Source organism: Oratosquilla oratoria, chromosome 9 (genome assembly GCF_046742065.1).
Source record: "Oratosquilla oratoria isolate Oo_2021 chromosome 9, ASM4674206v1, whole genome shotgun sequence".
NCBI classification, from domain to species: domain Eukaryota; kingdom Metazoa; phylum Arthropoda; class Malacostraca; order Stomatopoda; family Squillidae; genus Oratosquilla; species Oratosquilla oratoria.
The window spans coordinates 20161706-20166705 of record NC_134785.1 but is presented as its reverse complement, the minus strand read 5'-3'; positions in this window follow the sequence as shown (position 1 = coordinate 20166705).

Below are 5000 nucleotides of genomic sequence, written 5' to 3'. Positions count from 1 at the left end.
GAAAATTACGTAAATAGAGAAATTTGGAAAATACTGACCCACTGACAAGGTGAGAACGCACCAAGTATTCTCCAGCTTCTTTACGTAAATGTCTTTTTCAAGTCCTTTGTGTGGATACGAACAAAGTGATATAGTAATTTTATTTCGGCAGGTATCATAATTGGATTTGACTATTATTACTAATGGTTGTTAAAAAAATAAAAAAAAAACGCCAATCGATAAGGTAACATTGTAAATTTCTTTTTGCAAGTCTTATCATCATCAACATTTTTGTTACAATTATGATTGTGTTTTACATCTAAAAACAACATCTACAAGGTTCTTTCTTGTTAGAATTTGAAGGCAATCGAACCAAGTGTTCTTCAGGTTCTTCAGTAAAATCTCCAAGTCCTTTTCATATCAGGTTATGTAGCCAATTTCTTTAGACTTAAATCCCCGCCAGTCATTTTCCCCACGCCTCCCTAACCCTTTCCTGCCCCCCCCCTACGAAACCCCCGTACCACCACCATCCCACCCCGTTCCCCTTTCTCCCACCCCCACCCTCACCCCCTCCCGCCCCGGCTCCCTTCCCAGCCGGGGGCTCATTGACCTCGAGAAATTCTTCGATTTTCCTCTAGGTCACAGGATGGCCTTCGCTGCGGTCTCAGATTTGTGCACGACGAATCAAGAAACGCGCATTTGTGTTCTATGATGTCATGTGATATAATATGAATTGATATGACGTAATATGAGGTAATATGACATAAAATGGTATAAAATGATATCATGGGATATATGGTGTATGTATTAAAAAAAAAATCATTCCGCATTTGACAGGGCTTACCCTACCAGTGGGCTTATCCTTATGGTGAGCAATAATATAATACAATATTATGTGTTTATAATGTGATTGATATAATATCACTTAACAAAAGTCGAAGAGAAACGTTTACTAGAAAGAAAATCTTTAAATGATAGACAGGAGAGAGCATGGCGGCTGGAACCTTTTATTATGAAAACTATGCAACATAATGAATTTAGGCACCCCTGCAGGTGCCTGAACATGACGGCATCGTAGAGCTAATTTCTGCCGAGCTTTTTTTTTTTTTTTTTTTTTTTGTCCACGAGTACATCCCACGATATCCTGACACCTGCCCGTCGTTTCCCTAATCAACATTGTTATTCAATCATTTCTAAATGAAGGCCTTTCAGTTAATGGTAATGTTTCGTCTATTCATTAACAAAATTTTCCTTTTTCGTCTCTACATCTTTTTATTATTTTACATTCCTGTAGCTTATTTATTTATTTATTTATTATTATTATTATTTTTTTTTTGCATATTGCATCAAAAGCTACACTCTCCAGACATCTTTCACCAATAGCGTCATTTTTCATTTCCCATTCTAAGGACTAGCAAACTACTTAAAGCTTATATTCAAATATAGTCTTCCTTATTCAGTGAGAACATCTTCTCTTCCTCTTATTATCTATTACCAAGTTTCCTCGTTAATTATTCTTGGGTTACATTTCACCTGTGGTGGGGGAAAAGAATACTGCCTCCAAGTATTTCCACTTGGATCGTAAGAGGCGAGAAGAAAGGGACGGGGAGTGGGACTAGGCATCCTTCTCCTTGTAGCCCCACAGGGGACATTCCTAAACGAAAAAGTAATAGCATAAGAGGGTCTGGGAGTTTTCCGACCAGCACCCTAAGGTTTGGGTCTTTTAATGTGCGTGGATGTGGTACAGATGAGAGTAAAAGGGAAGAGATAGGTAGTATGTTTGTGAGAAGAAAGATGGATGTGTTGGCTTTGAGTGAAACTAAGTTGAAAGGGAAGGGTGAGTGTAAGTTTGGGAGTGTAAGTGGGAGGTTATCAGGAGTGAAGAGAGGGCGAGGGAGGGAAGGGGTGGCTATTCTAGTAAGTGAAGAGATAGGTAAACGTGTAGTGGAGTGGAAGGAAGTTTCCTCAAGGATAATGCGAATGAAGGTGAAACTGGGAAAGGAGATGTGGGTCTTTGTAAGTGCATATGGGCCTGACAGTGAGAAAAGTGTAGAAGAAAGGGAGGTCTTTTTGGATAGATTAAAATGAGTGCATAGAGGATTTAGGGCGAAATGTCAATGTAATTGTACTGGGAGACCTTAATGCTAGGGTAGGAAATGGTCCAATCGATGGAGTGGTTGGGAAATGTGGATTTCCAGGAAAGAATCGTAGTGGAGAGTTCATGGTGGAAATGTGCTTAGAAAGAGAGTTGATGATAGCAAATACAGTGTTTCGGAAGAAAGTCAAGCATAAGTACACATGGGAGAGGGTGGTGGAGGGAAGGGTGGTAGATAGAGCGTTGATGGATTATGTAGTGGTAAATAGGACTATGATAGGAAGAGTTAAGGGTATAAATGTGCTAAGGGGATAGGGTGGGGGAATATCAGATCATTTTTTGGTGGAAGGTAAGTTGAGAGTGGAGGATAGATGGAGAAAGAGGAAAGGGACATAAGGTAGGGAGATGCTTAGAGTGAACTCTTTAAATGAAGAGGAAAAGGAGAAGGAGTACAAGAAGAAGCTGAAGGAGGAGTGGGAGGGAGTGAAGGATAGAGTAGAGCTAGGTGTGGAGGAGGAATGGGGATGGTTCAAGGAGGGAGTCACAAAGTGTGCAAGGATGGTGTGTGGAACAAGAAGGACCGGAGGAAATAGAAGAAAGGGTAGTGAATGGTGGGACGAGGGAGGTACAAAGAAAAGAAAAGAGAAGTAAAGCAAAAGGTAAAGGAGGCAAAGAGGAGAGCAGATGTGAAGTGGGGTAAGAGTATGACAGAAAATTTTGAAAGTAATAAAAAGATGTCTTGGAAAGAAATTAAGAGAGGAAGAGGAGGCGAATCAAGTAGAGAAAAAAAGATAAAAGGTGCAGATTGAGAGATGATAATGGAAGAGAAGGCAGTAAGGGGAAGATGGGCAGAATATTTTAGGGAGTTGATAATTGTGAAGGAGGATAGGGAGGGAAAGACCGTTGCAGTGGGAAATGTTAAGACAATGACCGTGATGAGTGAGGAAAATGGAGGAGAAATAAGGAAGGATGAAGTGAAGGCAGTTGTTAAGATGATGAAAGCAGGTAAGGCACCTGGTCTGCCATGCAGAATGTCTAAAAAAAAAAAAAAAAAAAAAAAGGAGGTACAGTGATGGTGGACTGGCTGGTGAGGTTATTTAATGTTTGCTGGAGAGAGGATAGAGTGCCGGAGGACTGGAGGAGTGCCTGTATAGTTCCACTTTACAAGGGAAAAGGGGACAAGCGTGAATGTAGTAGTTTCAGAGGGATTAGCTTGTTAAGTGTAGTTGGGAAGGCTTATGGGAGGATCTTGATTGAGAGGATTAGGAGAGGAACAGAGGAGGTAATTTGTGAGGAACAGTGTGGATTTAGGACGGGTAGAGGTTGTGTAGATCAAATTTTTGTGGTAAGACAAATATGTGAGAAAGCTATAGGTAAGGGGAAGGATGTCTTTTGGGCTTTTATGGATCTGAAAAAGGCTTATGATAGGGTAGACAGAAAGGCATTGTGGGAGGTTTTGCAGATATATGGGATAGAAGGAAAGCTTCTAGGAGCTGTCAAGAGTTTTTATGAGAGTAGTAGAGCTTGTGTCAGGATTAGAAATGGAGAGAGTGAGTGGTTCGAGGTAAAGGTGGGACTTCGTCAAGGATGCGTTATGTCACCCTGGCTGTTCAACTTATACATGGATGGGGTAGTGTGAGAGGTAAATGCAAGGGTAGTGGGTCAGGGATTGGAGATGGTTAAAGAAAATGGAGAAAAGTGGGAGGTGAGCCAGCTGTTGTTTGCGGACGACACTGCGCTTGTGGCAGGATCGGAGGAGGGACTGAGGAAGTTGGTGACAGAGTTTGGAAGAGTATGTGATAGAAGAAAGCTAAAGATAAATGTGGGTAAAAGTAAGGTGATGAGATGTACAAGGGGTGAAAGTGGCAGTAGACTGGAAGTGAACATTAAGGGAGAGCGACTGGAGGAAGTGGATAGTTTTAGATACTTTGGTGTAAATATGGCAGGAAAAGGTGGAGTGAAGGTGGAGGTAGAATGTAGATTGAGAGAAGCGAGTAAATGCCTTGGTGGATTGAAGAGTGTAATGAGGAATAGACATTTGGAAATGGATGCTAAGAGGAGACTGTATGAAGGAGTGATTGTGCCAACAGCACTGTATGGGGCAGAAACATGGAACATAGGAGAGGAAGAGAGAAGGAACTTGAATGTGTTTGAGATGAGGTGTCTGAGAAGTATGATGGGGGTTACTAGGCTAGATAGAGTGAGAAATGAGGAGGTGAGGAGAAGAACGGGGGTGGAAAGGGAGTTGGAAGATAGTGTTGATGAAAGAGTATTAGGATTGTTTCGACACATGGAAAGAATGAGTGAAGAAAGACTAGTAAAAGAGGTATGGAAGGCAGATGTGGGGGGAGTGAACATGAGGGGACTTCCTAGGATGAGGTGGATAGATGGGGTGAAGGGGGCTTTGGGGAAAAGGATGGGATGGGATGTTGAGGAAGGATGGGAGAGGACAGAAGACAGGGGTGAATGGAAAATGGTTGTATATGAGTGACACCGGACAAACATATTAATAAAATAGTCGGAGAAACCTATGATTTATTGAGATCAACAAAAGTGACATTTGCCTATTTGGACGAGGAAATGATGAAAGAAAAAATTAACTACACTAATAAGACCAAAACTCGAGTACGCAGCAACACTATGGACACCCAGTAGTACCAGTACCAAAAAGAATATAAAGGAGTTCGAAAGAATACAAAGAGTAACAACAAAACTGGCACCAACTCTTTCCAAAATGACATATGAACAAAGCCTGTCCAAATTAGAATTACCAACTCTGGAACAAAGAAGGGAAAGAGAAGACTTACTAACTATCTATAGAATTATGAAGGGAATGGAAATCTTAGATAAGAATGACTTATTGAAATGGGACAATGGAAAAACAAGAGGACACGAAAAGAACTAGAAAAATATAATTACAGAAGAG